This window comes from Canis aureus, chromosome 18, assembly GCF_053574225.1.
Source record: "Canis aureus isolate CA01 chromosome 18, VMU_Caureus_v.1.0, whole genome shotgun sequence".
Lineage (NCBI taxonomy): Eukaryota > Metazoa > Chordata > Mammalia > Carnivora > Canidae > Canis > Canis aureus.
In genome coordinates, this window is record NC_135628.1 from 55,327,710 (window position 1) to 55,343,895 (window position 16,186).

Here is a 16,186-nt window from a genome sequence, read left to right on the forward strand (position 1 = left end):
TTTATGTATTTATTTATTTATGAGAGAAAGAGAGAGAGGGGCAGAGACACAAGAGGAGGGAGAAGCTCCCATGCTGGGAGCCCGACGCGGGACTTGATCCCGGGACTCCAGGATCGCGCCCTGGGCCAAAGGCAGGCGCTAAACCACTGAGCCACCCAGGGATCCCCTGCACTAGTCTTTAAAAAATCTTTGCCTTTTGGGGGCATCTGAGTAGTTCAGTCAGTTGAGCAACTGACTCTTGATCTTGAGATCGTGAGATCGGGCCCCACTTAGGGCTCCCACACTGGGCATGGAGCCTGTTTAGGATTCTCTCCCTCTGCAGCACCCCTCCTTCACCCCCTGTATTTACACTTTCTCTCTTTAAAAAAAATTTTTTTTTTGCCTTTTACATCTCACATTTATCTGCTTCTCAGCAAAGCTAAACTCCCAAGAGTTTTGTGTATTTGCTGTCACACTCACTCATTCTTTCAAAAAACCTTTTAGTTAACATTTTCCAAGAATACCCAGCAATAGAGTAAAATGAATACGAATGTTCCCACTTTCAACAACTATCAACATTTTGCCAGACGTTTTTTTTTTTTCTTAAATCTATTTGCACCCACCTCTTTTTATTCTGGTGTATTTTAAGATAAATATAAATTATGTCATTTCATTCTTAAATATTTCAATAAAATCTTTAAAAAAATCTAAAAACTCATTGTATTTTTCATGTTTTTTAAAAATTCTTTCATCAGCAATCGTCTTCTAGGGGTGTCTGAGTGGCTTAGTCTGTTAAGCATCTTCCTTTGGCTCAGGTCATGATCCCAGGGTCCTGGGATTGAGCCCAGCATCGGGCTCTCTGCTCAGTGTGGAGCCTGCTTCTCCCTTTCCCTTTGCAGCTTTCTCTGCTATGTTCTCTCACACTCGCTCTCTCTCAAATAAGTAAATAAATAAAATCTTAAAAAGAAAAGAATAGTTTTCCATCTTCCTGCCATTTTTCTTTCATTCACTGATTTCTTGAATAAACATGGTCATTTGCCCTGAAGAGGCTACCACATTCTGACTGTGTCCATTTGTTTTTTTGTAGTGGCATTTGACTGTCAAATGTCATACTCTGTATAGATAGGGAAATAGATTTTGGATCAAATTTTTTTTTTAAAGGCTACTCCTTAGGTAGTGCCATGTACTTCGTATTGTATCACTTCAGGATACAAAGTCTAGGAGTGACAACTTGATTCCTTAATTTCCTGTCCACCTAAAATTTCCATCCACCTTTCATTAGTGGTTTCAATATCCAAAGATAACCATTGTTAGAATAAGCTATTTCATTAAAGGTATCAAAAAATTGGATTTTTAAAAATCCTTTCATTCTTTCAACATTTATTAGCTGGAATATTTTTTTGTAGAATTCTCTTGTTAATTGTAGGTTTTTGGTTACTCTGAAATACAGTTTTCTTGGAAAAGCAAGATATATGCTTGCTTCTTTTCATGACCAGGTTTCAGAGTAATGAGTTGATATATAACTCTAAGTTCTAGTTTTTTCACTTTTCAAAAGAAAAGCGTATTTTAACTTCTGGCTTTTTATATATTCATTGTGTTTTTAAAAATGTCAATAGTCCTTTTTGATGCCAGATTGTTCCATCTTTGGCAAGTGGGAGCACCTTCAAGCTTGCTCCTGTGTTCCTTTGATGTGACCTCAGTAGTCTTTATTTTCTTGCATTTGGCACAGCATGATGTCCTTTATCTGTGATGTCCTGATGAAGGAATGATGTTTATTGTTCACAATTGGAAACTAGGAATGCCTATTGCTACTGGATTGTCATTTCTTTTAGACTCTTATAGGGAGCATAACTAGGAAATTATTTTTTTTAAGAAAAATATCTCTAGTTCATACTGCTATTTCTATTTGAAATTTGATTTATGGGATTGTAACTTTTATGATATTACAATTCTGTTATTTTTTTCCTTAGGCCATCTCTGCTATTTTGAGTCTTTCAGTCTATGAACATAGGTCTTTCCATTTGTTTAGGTTGTCTTTGATTTTTTTTTTCACCAGCATTTTGTAATTTTTAGGATAGAAATCCTCCTGTATATGTTTTATTATATTTATTTCTTTTGACCAATTATAAATAGTTTTCTGGTTGACTGTTGAGTGTTGATATTGTGTCCAGCAACATTGCCTGAAACTTACTAGTTATTGGAGATCTTTCTGGGGGTGGGGCAAGTGGTTCCATGTAGACAAATTGTGCTGTCTGCAAACAGGGAAAATTTCATTTTTGTTTGTGAAAGTTATATTTTTATTTAGTTGAAGGTGTTAGGTTTTCTTTTTTTCCTGTGGATTTTGAATTATATTTACGGAGTGTATTCTCATTGTCTAGTTATAAAGCATTTTACATATGTTTTCTTCTAGTGCTTTTCTGTTTTTATATTTAGTTTTCTGATCCACTTGGGATTTAACGTGGTAAACAGTGTGAGGTACAAATGTAATTAATGTTGTTTCTAAATAGCTGTGCACTTGCAACATCACTTACTATAAATTTCATGTATTCCTGTACTGATTTGTGATGCTGCCTTGATCATTTATTAAATTTTATAAATTTCTATTTCAGTATTTTCTGTTTTGTTTCCAAATGTCTATTCATTTGTAAATCATCCACTGTTTTAATCGTAGAGACTTCATAGTATGCTTTAACATCCAGTTCTCTCTTACTGCTCTTTTGCTTTTTTTTTTTTTTTCCAGAGTTTTTAAGCTGGTTTATTTTTTAAAATTTAATTTAATTTAATTTAATTTTTTAAGATTTTACTTATTCATGAGAGACACAGAGAGAGAGGCAGAGACATAGACAGAGGGAGAAACAGGCTCCTTGCGGGGAGCCTGATGTGGAACTCTATCCCCGGCCCGGGATCACACCCTGAGCTGAAGGCAGACGCTCAACTTCTGAGCTACCCAGGTGTCTTGAGCTGGTTTAATTTTTTATGGAAACTTTATTATATATGTGAATTATATCACCTTGTCTAGTTTCAAGAAAATACTTGTTCTTATTTTTGAGTGTAATTAACTTTATAAGTTAATGTACAGAGAATTGACATCTTAATGATAATGAGTATCTGTGTGTAGGGACGTGGTATGCCTTTGATTTTTTTCAAGCTTATGTGCCTTTCGAAGTTATTGTGAATTTTTTCTCTTAGAGTTTGCACATTTCTTTTTTAAAGTTTGTGCCTATTATTTTATTTTATTTTATTTTGTTTTGTTGCTGTTATAATTGGGATCTTTTTCCATTATGTCTTCTAACTGCTTTTTGCTTTAATATGTGAAGGCTTTTTCTGTATCTTAATTTTTAATTTTTTTTTCCAGAAATCTTTCAAATTCTCTGGGGTGCCTGGGTAGTTCAATTGGTTAAGCCGCTGCCTGGGGTTCAGGTCATGATCTCGGAGTCCTGGGATCAAGCCCCCTCTTGGGCTCCCCACTTGGTGAGGAGCTTGCTTCTCCCTCTGCCCCTCCCCCTGCTCATGTTTTCTCTCTCTCTCTCTCTCTCTCTCTCAAGTAAATAAATAAAATCTTAGAAAAATTATTTCAAACTCTCTTTGTAGTATTTTTTCCCATCAGTTCTTTGGAATTTCCTACAGCTGTAATCTTACTATCTGCAAACAGAGAAAATTTTTCATTTTCTTTTTTATTTAAGATTTTATTTATTTATTTATTCATAGAGACACACACAGAGGGAAGGGGGCAGAGACACAGGCACAGGGAGAAGCAGGCTCCATGCAAGGAGCCCGAGGTGTGGGACTCGATCCTGGGTCTCCAGGATCACACCCTGGGCTGCAGGTGGCGCCAAACCACTGCGCTACCGGGGCTGCCCTCATTTTCTTTTCTAATGTGTGCTCTAATCGCTTTCTTTTTTTTTTTTAATTTTTTTAATTTTTTATTTCTTTATGATAGTTACAGAGAGAGAGAGAGAGGCAGAGACATAGGCAGAGGGAGAAGCAGGCTCCATGCACCGGGAGCCTGACGTGGGATTCGATCCCGGGTCTCCAGGATCGCGCCCTGGGTCAAAGGCAGGCGCCAAACCGCTGCGCCACCCAGGGATCCCTCTAATCGCTTTCTTTTGAAAAAAATTATAGACTTTAATTTTAGAGCAGTTTTAGATTTACAATGTTTTTTTTTTAATATATTTTTTCTTTATTTATTTATGATAGTCACACAGAGAGAGAGAGAGGCAGAGACACAGGCAGAGGGAGAAGCAGGCTCCATGCACCGGGAGCCCGACGTGGGACTCGATCCCGGGTCTCCAGGATCGCGCCCTGGGCCAAAGGCAGGCGCTAAACCGCTGCGCCACCCAGGGATCCCTAGATTTACAATGTTAAGCAGATAGTACAGAGTTCCCGTGTTTTCTCCAACAGTTTTTTCTATTAACGTATTAATATATTTGTTACACTTAATGAACCAGTGTTCATTAAGCTATCCTCTATAGTTTATTCAGTCCTTAGTTTTTACCTAATGTCTTTTTTTTTTTAATAAAGATTTTATTTATTTATTTGACACAGAGAGAGAGTGAGCAAGCGCACGTGCACAAGCAGGGGGAGCGGCAGACAGAGAGGGAGAAGTAGACTCTCCATTGAGCAGGGAGCCTGATATGGGGCTCAGTCCCAGGACTATGAGTTCCTGACCTGAGCTGAAGGCAGACACATAGCCAATTGAGCCACCTGGGTGCCCGCCCCTCTGATGTCCTTTTTTGTTCCAAGATCTCAGTCAGCATACCTCATTCATTCATTCATTCATTCATTCATTCATTCATTTAGGTTTATTTAGATTTATTTATTTTAGAGAGATTGTGCACAAGTGTGAGGGGCAGTAGGAGAAGGAATCTCAAGCAGACTGCGCTGAGTGTGGAACCTCAGTGCTTAATGTGGGCCTTAGTCTCATGACCCTGAGATTATGACTTGAGTCAAAAACCAAGAGTCAGACCTTACTGTGCCACCCAGGTGCCCCACCACATTACATTTAAATATCTTGTCTTGTAGGCTCCTCTTAGTGATGACAATATCTCAATTTTGCTTTTGATGAGTTTGAGTTTGAGGAGTACTGTATATTGATTGTAAGGTTTCCCCTCTATTGGAATTTGTATGACTTCTCCCCCCTTATGATTATAAGACTGGGATTTTGGAGTTGGGGTGGAAGATCAGAGAGATACAGTGTTATTTTTGTCATATTATGTCAAGGGTACATACTATTAGTATGATTTTTTACTGTTCATTTTGTCCTTGATCACCTGATTGAGATAGTGTCAGGTTTCTCCATTGTCAAGTTACTCCTTTTCCCTCTCTCCCTACTATACGCTTGGAAGAAAGTTACTATGCACAATCCACACATAAAGCCCACAATTACACAGTGAGGAATTACGCTCTTTTCCTTTAGAGTGGGATGTCTACATAATCTATTCAGAATTATTCTGCATGAGATTTTTCTCCCCATCTGTGGTTTGTTGTTTATTTCTTTTAATGGTGTCTTTTGCAGAGCAGAAGGTTTTAATTTTAATAAAATTTGACTTCCCAATTTTTTTTCTTTCATGGATTTTGCTTTTGGTGTTATAATTTTTTTTTAAAGATTTTATTTATTTATTCATGAGTGAGAGAGACAGAGACAGAGACAAGCAGAGGGAGGAGCAGGCTCCATGCAGGGAGCCCGATGTGGGACTCGATCTGAGGTCTCCAGGATCAGGCCCCTGGGCTGAAGGCGGCACTTAACCACTGAGCCACCTGGTCTGCCCCCTTGGTGTTATAATTTAAACATCACTGTCATGCTCAAGTCACCTACATTTTCTCCTATGTTGTCTTTTTTTTTTTTTTTTAAGATTTTATTTATTTATTCATGATAGACATAGGGGGAAAGAGAGGCAGAGACACAGACACAGGCAGAGGGAGAAGCAGGCTCCATGCAGGGAGCCTGACACGGGACTCGATCCTGGGACTCCAGGATTGTGCCCTGGACCAAAGGCAGGTGCTAAACCCCTGAGCCACCCAGGGATCCCCTCCTATGTTGTCTTTTAAGAGTTTTATAGTTTTGTGTTTCACTGATTTTTTGCTTATTATTTATCTTCTCTGCTTGCTTTATGCTTAAATTGCTCTTCTTTCTGTAGCTCCTAAGGATGAAAGCTTAGGTGCTTGATTTTCAGCCTTTCTCTAATATGTCCATTCACTGTTGTAAGTATCCTTTTAAGCTTGGCTTTGGCTTCATCACACAAACTTTGATTTATTTATTTATTTATTTATTTATTTATTTATTTATTTATTTAAATATATATAAAAATTTATATTGAGACTTGACCCACTTTTTTTTTTTTTTTTTTTAGAAGTGTGCTATTTACTTCAAATATTTTGGGATTTTTTTCACCTATCTTTCTGTTACTTATTTCTAGTTTAATTCCATTGTGGTCTGAGAGCATTCTTTGTATGATTTTCTATTCTTTTACATTTATTAACATGTGTTTCATGATTTATCTTGGTGAATGGAGAATGTGTATTCTGCTGCATTGGATAAAATATTCTATAAATGTTAATTAGATCCAGTTGGTTGATGGTACTGTTCCAATTCAACTATATCCTTACTGAGTCTGCTTGCTGGATCTGTCAATTACTGATAGGGGGATGTTGATGTCTTCAGTTATAATAGTGGATTTCTGTATTGCTTTTTGTTGTTCTGTCAGTTTTTCCCTCAAGTATTTTGACACTCTTGGGGTACAGACACATTAAAGATTGTTCTATCTTGGAGAAGTGATACTTTTTTGCATTATGTAATGCCCTCCCTTATGCATGACATCTTTTTGGTTCTTAAGTCTTTTGTCTGATATTAATATTAGTGACTCTAGCTCTTTTTTGAAAGCATTGTGTATCTTTCTCTATTTCTTTATTTTTCATCTCTCTGTGTCCTTGGATTTATGATGGATTTCTTGTAGACAATATTGGGTCTTGTTTTTTTTTTTTTTTTAAACTCTGACCATCTGTATGTCCTATAGTTGGTTTATTTAGACCATTTTTTTTTATTTATTTATTTATTTATTTATTTATTTATTTATTTATTTTTAAAGATTTTATTTATTTATTCATGAGAGACACAGAGAGAGAGAGGCAGAGACACAGGCAGAGGGAGAAGCAGGCTCCATACACGGGGAGCCCGACGTGGGATTTGATCCCGGGTCTCCAGGATCACACCCTGGGCCAAAGGCAGGCGCTAAATCGCTGCGCCACCCAGGGATCCCAGACCATTTATATTTAAATCAATTATTGATACAGGTATATTGATAGCTACTTATTTGTAACTATTTTATACTTATTGCACATGTTCTTTGGTTCTTTTATTTCCTCCTTTTTTTCCTGCCTTCTCTGATTTGAAGTAAATATTCAATGTGATTTCATTTTCTTTTCTCTTAGTATATCAATTGTACTTCTTTTAAATATATTTTTAGTGGTTGCCCCAGAGTTTGCAATACACATTACAATGAATTAAATCTAGCTTTAGGGATCCCTGGGTGGCGCAGCGGTTTAGCGCCTGCCTTTGGCCCAGGGCGTGATCCTGGAGACCCGGGATCGAATCCCACGTCGGGCTCCCGGTGCATGGAGCCTACTTCTCCCTCTGCCTATGTCTCTGCCTCTCTCTCTCTCTCTGTGTGACTATCATAAATAAATAAAAATTAAAAAAAAATAAATCTAGCTTTAAAAAAAAATAATAATAAATCTAGCTTTAAATGACAGTATACTGTTTCATGAGTAGTTGAGGTATTTTATAGCAGAGTATTTCTAATTCCTCTCTCCCATCCCTTATAACATTACTCTCACTCATTTCTCTTTTCTATATGCTATAATCACCCAATACATTGTTGTTGTTATTACTTTGAACTACTTATACACTAGTTCATTTAAGAATAAGAAAATACAGTTTTTTACTTTATCTTCATTTAACCATTCTCTGACCCTCTTTATGTAGATCCAAGTTTCTGACCCATATTTTATTTCAAAGAACTTCACCTACTTGTGGCAGATTTCCTCAGGTTCTGTTTTAGGAAGTATTTATTTTTCCTTCACTTTTGAAGAGCAGTTTTTCTGGATATAGAATTTGAGGTTGGTGGTTTTATTCTTTCAGTGCTTAGAAGCATTTCATTTTACTCTTTTCTTGATTGTATGGTTTGAGAAGTTCAAAGTAATTATCCTTATTCCTGCGTGGATAAGGAGTTTTCCCCACTGGTTTCATTCAAGGTGATTTTCTCTTTTTCTTTGCTTTATGGTAGTTTGAATATAATCATTCATTTAAGTTTTTGGTTTTTCCTGTTTTGTTTTGTTTTTAAATGTATCCTGCTTGGTTTTCTCTTGAGGTTTCTGGTTATATGGTTTGGTGTCTGTCATTAGTTTTGGAAAATTTCCAGTCATTATTACTTACTCCAAATATTTCTTCGAAACACTATTTACTCTCTTTTCCTGTTATCACACTTAAGCATATGTTATAGCTTTTGTAATTTTCTCACAGTTCTTTGATATTCTTTTCCTTAAATTTTTTTTTTCCTTTTTAGTTTAGGAACTTTCTGCTGACGTATCTTCAAGCTCACTTATTCTTTCCTTGGTACATTACACATCTATTTTGTATGTTCTCTACTATTTCCTTAAGATATTAGTTATTTTAAAGTTCTCTGTTCAATAATTCCAAAATCTATGCCATATTTGAATCTGATTCTGATGCTTCCTTTGTCTCTCTTCTTTAAAATTTTAATTCACTAATTAATTTATTTTAGAGAGTGGAGAGGGGCAGAGGGAGAGAAAGAATTTTAAGTTGACTCTTTCCCTGGTGAGGAGCCTGACACAGGGCACAATCTCACAACCCTGAGATCATGACCTGAGCCCAAATCAAAAGTCAGAAGATTCCAACTGAGCCACCCAGGTGCCCCAAGAAGAAAAAAACAGGCCTAAGAGATAAAGCAAGTTGGGGCTCTATGCTCAGTGTGGAGCCTGCTTGAGATTTCTATCCCTCTCTCTTTCTGCTTGCTCCTGCTCTCTCTCTCTCTAAAATAAATAAGTAAGATGTTGTTTTTTTTTTTTTTTAATTTTATTTATTTATGATAGTCACAGAGAGAGAGAGAGAGAGGCAGAGACACAGGCAGAGGGAGAAACAGGCTCCACGCACCGGGAGCCCGACGTGGGATTCGATCCCGGGTCTCCAGGATCGCGCCCTGGGCCAAAGGCAGGCGCTAAACCGCTGTGCCACCCAGGGATCCCAGTAAGATGTTTTTTAAAAATTAGCAAGAAAGACTTTTTTCTTGTCTTTCACCATGCTTTTAATTTTTTTTTTTTTTTTTTTTTGGAAGCCAGCTAGTATATATTGACTAATAGGAACTGAGGTAATTAGACTTTTTAGTTTGAGGTTTTGCGTTCTTCAGGTTTGAATTTGGGCTGTTTATTTTTATTTATTTATTTTTTTAAATTTTTATTTATTTATGATAGTCACACAGAGAGAGAGAGGGAGGCAGAGACACAGGCAGAGGGAGAAGCAGGCTCCATGCACCGGGAGCCTGATGTGGGATTCAATCCCAGGTCTCCAGGATCGCGCCCTGGGCCAAAGGCAGGCGCCCAACCGCTGTGCCACCCAGGGATCCCGAATTTGGGCTGTTTAATATGTAATGTAACCCTAGGTGCCAGAAACATCATTTTCTTTCAGTGTTCTTGTCCCCCCTCCCCCTTTTTTTTTTAGTTTTTGTTTCATTTTGTTTTTTGAGTTCCTAAAGAAATACTTAAATAGAGTTGTGCCCTGTATATCTCTGTTGTAATGTACTGCTTTTATGCCTTATTACTGCTGTGGTGATTGTGAATTTGAGGAAGAATTTTCTAATCTTATTATTAAATCCCAGTTTTAACTGGCACTAAGACCCTGGACTCTTATTTCCTAAATGTTTCTTAGCCTCCACCTCCCCTTATGTGAGAAAGGAAGGCCAGGGGGTGCCAGGGTTGTCTAATTGCTCTTCCCCTAGGTAGAGGCTCTGTTAAAGTAGTTACCTTTAGAAGGTTGGCTTTCATTATGAAGAAAACTCTGGGAGTATTTAAAAAATAGTTGCTTTTTTCCCTATCTTGTTCCAGATAGGGTTTTTTTCTCTTCTTTTACTGGAAGTAAAACTCGCATAAGTGTGGGGGATCCCTAAGACCATGCCTCCAGCAGTTTCTTACTCTGAAGGTAGTCTACATTCAGTCTCCCAAGATTGTCAAAATGACATTTTAATTATTCCTATCAATTACTGTCTCTAGTGGCTTCTACTCTCGGTTAACTGATCTCACCTGTGATTCTGTCTTTACCTATGTATCCATGGGTTTATGGTTTCCTCAGTAACCTCAGCTCTTTGAAGGACCTAAGAAAAGTCCTTGAGTTTTATTTTTTGTTTTATTTTTTTATTTTTTTTTAAATTTTTATTTATTTATGATAGTCACAGAGAGAGAGAGAGAGAGAGAGAGAGGGAGAGGCAGAGACATAGGCAGAGGGAGAAGCAGGCTCCACGCACCAGGAACCCGATTTGGGATTCAATCCCGGGTCTCCAGGATCGCACCCTGGGCCAAAGGCAGGCACCAAACTGCTGCGCCACCCAGGGATCCCAAGTCCTTGAGTTTTAGTTCAGCTTTAGTCTTATCTGGATAAGAGTGATAGACAAGTTTATTTATTTATTTATTTTTTTAAGATTTTATTTATTGATTGATGAGAGACACAGAGAGAGAGAAAGAGGCAGAGACACAGGCAGAGGGAGAAGCAGGCTCCATGCAGGGAGCCCGATGTGGGACTCGATTCCAGGTCTCCAGGATCACGCCCCTGGCCGAAGGTGGCGCTAAATCCCTGAGCCTTCGGGGCTGCCCGATAGACAAGTTTCATAAGCTCTTATATTTTGGAGCTAAATCTGGAAGTTCCTTTCCTTTCCTATTAAAATTATATTGGCTAATATCTTCACTATAAGGTTAATAGTGGTGATAAGGGGCATCTTTGTCCTTAATTTTGACAGAAATGTTTCTGGTGTTTAAATGTTTATATAAGGTACTTGCTTTTGGTTATATGTTTATGTATATAAAACCAAGTTATGTATACATGATTTTTTAAAATTGAGTGCTTTTGTCATAATTGAATGTTGAACTTTGTCAAATGCTTTTTTGAGGCATTCGTTGAAATGATTAATCTTTCTCTTTAGATCTGTTATTATGACATTGTATTAATAGGGGACCTAATAATGAAGCACCCTTGCATTTTTGGAATAACACATAATAGGCTTGAGTTTTAATGCTTTTTATAGGATTTTCATGAGTTTTTTTTTATATTAGTATAACTGAAGTTGATTTGTAATTTACAAATTATGTTTGTTACTAGTCTTTATTAGATGTGTTATCGGTCATTATGCTAGCTTCATTAAAACAGGTTTTTATCTTTTTACTATGTCCTTGAATAGTTTAGGTTATATTGGGTCTATCCTTTTTAAATGTTTTGATAGATTTCTTTACTGGAACCATCTGTACTTGGTGTTTTTTGATGATTGAATTCTGATAATTCTTTGGAGATTTCTTTCTTTTGACTTTCTGTGTCTGCTGGGGTCAGTACATCCCCCCCCCCCCCCCGCTCCCCCTCCACCCAAGAGTTATGTATTTCATCTGAGTTTTCAAATTTATCTCCATCAGGTTGTGCTAAGTAGCTATGTGACTCTTAAACAGTCTCTGCTCAGCAGCCTTTTTTTTTTTTTAAGATTTTATTTTTAAGTAATCTCTATACCCAACACAAGGCTTCAAGAGTCTCATGCTCCACCTACTGAGCCAGCCAGGTGCCCCAGCAGCTTTGTTTTTATATTTGCACTTTGCTACCTGTTTCTTTTTCACTTTTTTTTTTCATATATTTAATTACTCCTTTATATTGACATAGTTACTAAATTTTACGAATTTCTGCTATACTATAGAGAGCTACACTGCGATATATGTATAATAATAAATCAAGTGGTCATGTGATAGAAAACAAGTAGCTAATGGTTATTATAAAATGTAGCAATTTGAAATAGATTTAAAGTTAAATTAAAATTTCACTTCCTCAGTCATCTTAGCCACATTTTAAGTACTCAGTAGCCAGATGTCTCTAGTGGTTACTGTATTAAACAGTGCAGATAGAGAATATTTCTGTCATTGAAGAAAGTTCTATTGGAAAGTGCAATTATACCATTATATTGCTATTAACATCATTTTTTAATTATTATTATTAACATCATTTTGTAGAAGCTTTGCAGTTTGCTTTCTGTTTCTCCTTTTTAATACTTTTTTTTTTTTCTTTTCACATTGAAGGACAGTTTTTGATTTTGGTGTTTCCTTTTGAATTCTGGTGTTTTAAAAAATTTGTAAATACAATACAGCATTAATGTGTATTGTATTATAGACTAGTACTTTATTATAAAATACTATTTTCCTTAAGGCTCTGAATTTTATCTTCTCTGAAATCAGAATTTCTACCTGTTCAATTATTATTTATATTTGCCTCATCTTTGCAATTATTTTTAAATATAATTGCTGAAATCACTTTATTTATGTCTCTTGTATACATCAGAGAATTGGATTTTTGCCTTGTTAACATCTAAAATTTTTTTAAAATGTTGTTAGGCCCATGTGTTCACTGATATGTTTGATCTTAATTTTACCCTAATGTTTTGTGGCATATTTTACACATATATGTGTGAACACACACTTTCATTAGATCAGCTTCTTTCTTTCTTTCTTTCTTTCTTTCTTTCTTTCTTTCTTTCTTTCTTTCTTTCTTTCTTTCTTTCTTTCTTTCTTAAGATTTTATTTATTCATGAGAGACAGAGACAGAGAGGGAGAGACAGGCAGAGACACAGGCAGAGGGAGAAGCAAGTTCCACGCTGGGAGCCTGGCACAGGGACTTGATCCTGGAACTCCAGAAACACGCCCTGGGGCAAAGGCAGGTGCTTAACCGCTGAGCCACCCAGGCGTATCATGGCCTTTTTCTTATTAAAATAAGTTTATTTTGGCATTCAGGATGGTTTGTGCTTTTTTGTTGTTGTTTTGTTTTTGTTCTTGTTTGTTTTTTGTTTTGTTCCCTGCAATTTAGTCTCTTTAATATAACACTTTCTTTTTAAGATTTTATTGATCTGAGGGAGAGAGAGAGAGAGAGAGAGAGGCGGGTAGGGGAGGGAGGAGCAGAGGGAAAGGGAGAGGGAAAAGCAGACTCCCTACTAAAAATAAGCAGGGAACCTGACATGAGAGGCTCAATCCTGGGACACTGAGATCAGGACCTAGGCTGAAGTCAGACACTTAACTGCTTAACTGACTGAACCACCCAGGCGCCCCTAATATAACACTCTTAAGACTCCCTGAGGTAGTTAGGAACCTCCTTCTCTTCTCTCTCTCCCAGCATCTAATTATAAGTGATGATCTTTTCTATTTTTCTCCCATTTTTTGATATAGCTATCTTTTCTACTTATTAGAGAACCTTTGTATATACTGTTACGTCATTCTTCTCTTTAAGGTTAGTTTTAGTTCTTTAGTTGTTTTTAGTTCATATGACCAGACTTTATCCTGAAGCTTTTCAAATTGTTTCTTGGTTACATATAGTTTGTTCTTTAGTAGGTTTCTCAGTAAGGATTCAAGGAACTTTTACATTTTGTTAACTAATCTGTGCCTTTAAACTTGAAGGACAGTTCTAGGTTCACAGGATACACATGTACTTGGGTATCTTAAAATTTTTGTTTCATTTTATTTGAATATGACACAGCTGTTGTGAAGCTTCTTGACATAATTTTTAAAAAAGATTTTATATGAGAGAGGGAAAATGAGCAGAGGGAGGGGCAGAGGGAGAGGGAGAAGCATACTCACTGCTGAGCATAGTGACAGTGGTCAGTGTCAGGCTCTATCCTATAGGACCCTGAGATTACAACCCAAGCTGAAGTCAGATGCTTAACTAACTGAGCCATCCAGGTGCCCTGACACTATACTTTTTCTTATAAGAAACTTGGTCTTTTTGCCAGAATGTGTAAATAACTTAAAAATTTTTTTTAAGTTTAATAGTTTGTACTAGGAATATACTGGGTTGAATTTCTGTAATGTGTGCTTCCTTTCATTGTGTAGATTCAGGTCTTATTTTAGGAAGATTTGCTTGTAGCACAGTTTGAAATACCTGTTTGGTTCCAATTATACATTTATTGAATCACTTGACTGTTGCCTTCTTTTGTATCTGTTTCATTATGTTTACTTATTTTCTGATTTGTTTTTTCCTTATTAGGCTTTTTTCTTAGAGGGGAAAAGAGAGTCTGTTCTTTTATTGTGTAGGTTTCTTTTTTAGACTTTATTTATTTACTTATTTGAGAGGGTCAGAGAGAGCACATGAAAGAAAGGGAGCCTGACCCTGTCTCAGCTGTGGGAGCTGGGGAAAGGGCAGAGGTGGGAGGGAGGGAAACAAGCAAAGTCTGTGCTCAGTGCAGAAGCCAACACAGGGCTCAATCTCACAGCCCTGAGATCACAACCTGAGCCAAAATCAAGAGTTGGGTGCTCAACTAGTGAGCCACCCAGGTGCCCTGTTGGGTGTTTTTTGGTTACTGATTCAATTTCGTTGCTGATAATTTGTTCAAATTTTCTATTTCTTTCTGATTTATTTTGGGAGGTTATATGCTTATAGGAATTTATCCATTTCTTCTAGGTTGTCCAACTTGTTGGCATTTAATTTTTCAAAACATTCTCTTAAAATCCTTTATATTTGTCTCGTGTCAGTTATTTTCCCTCTTTTTTTCTTCTGATTTTGAGTCCTCTCTCTTTTTGACTTGCTGAGTCTAACTAAAGGTTTATGAATTTTATTGACCTTTTCTCTTTTTTTTTTAAAGATTTTATTTATTTATTCATGAGAGACACAGGCAGAGGGAGAAACAGGCTCTCTGCGGGGACCCCCATGCAGGACTCCTCCTGGAACCGGGATCACAGCGTGAAGGCAGATACTCCACTGCTGAGCCACCTGGGCATCCCATTTATGACCTTTTCAAAGAACCAGCTCCTGGTTTCATTGATCTGTTTTATTGTTGATTTTGTTTGTTTCTATTTTGTGTATCCCTCCTCTAATCTTTATCATTTTTTTTCATTTCTTTCTTTCTATTGGTTTTGAGTGTTCATTGGAGAGTCATAATAGTCCTTCCTATTGTCTAGTCATAATATTTCTGAGCTGTTGTAATTTTGACTTATTGTCCCTTATTTTTTTTTTTTTTTTTTTTTTTTTTAAATTTTTATTTATTTATGATAGTCACAGAGAGAGAGAGAGAGAGAGGCAGAGACACAGGCAGAGGGAGAAGCAGGCTCCATGCACCAGGAGCCCGATGTGGGACTCGATCCTGGGTCTTCTGGATCGCGCCCTGGGCCAAAGGCAGGCGCCAAACCGCTGCGCCACCCAGGGATCCCCCTTATTGTCCCTTATTAAACTTCAGTTATTTTTAAAATTTCTGTTAGGTCATGTTGAAATAATAAATAATCACATTTATCTTTTTAAATTTTTTTTAAAATTTATTTATGATAGTCACAGAGAGAGAGAGAAAGAGAGAGGCAGAGACACAGGCAGAGGGAGAAGCAGCCTCCATGTACCAGGAGCCTGATGTGGGATTCGATCCCGGGTCTCCAGGATCGCACCCTGGGCCAAAGGCAGGCGCCAAACCGCTGCGCCACCCAGGGATCCCACATTTATCTTTTTTATGGCTGCATATTTTTCACGTGTTTTTATTATCTGCTAGAGTATTGTTTGTTTTACATTTGATATTTTTCCTAAAATATATTACTGTAGGCTTTCATTTTAGTTTCCAGTGTTTAAGCAAGTTTGGTTTTCCAGTTTTAGAAGGAAGGACTTCTGTATGCCGAAGGGATGTGGTTTTTGAACTTTGTGAAGTATTTTAAAAATTTGGACTTTTGAGATTTAGTGAAGCTTTTTGCCTTTATGTTTTCCAAGAGTCTGGAAACTATGCTTTCTGAAGAGTCACTTTTAAATGTATTTTGCTGTTGTACTTTTTGAGGTCTGTGTGACTTAGATCTCTGCCCACCGTAATATGAATCTTCTCTGTCCTGGGGTTGATATTGTTTATGATTTAATTCTCTCTTCCGCAATTTCATTTCAGTGGGTCTCTCTTCCAAAAGTAAGAGAATGTTTGTGGGATAGTTCTGAAATCCTCTTAGA

General features: G+C 37.0%; 1 protein-coding gene across 7 annotated transcripts in view; it reads left to right on the forward strand.

Annotated features, from left to right (window-relative positions):
* The window catches only part of MKLN1 (muskelin 1), a 208,695-nt gene that overhangs the window by 61,527 nt on the left and 130,982 nt on the right, over window positions 1-16,186 (forward strand). The window lies entirely within an intron of this gene.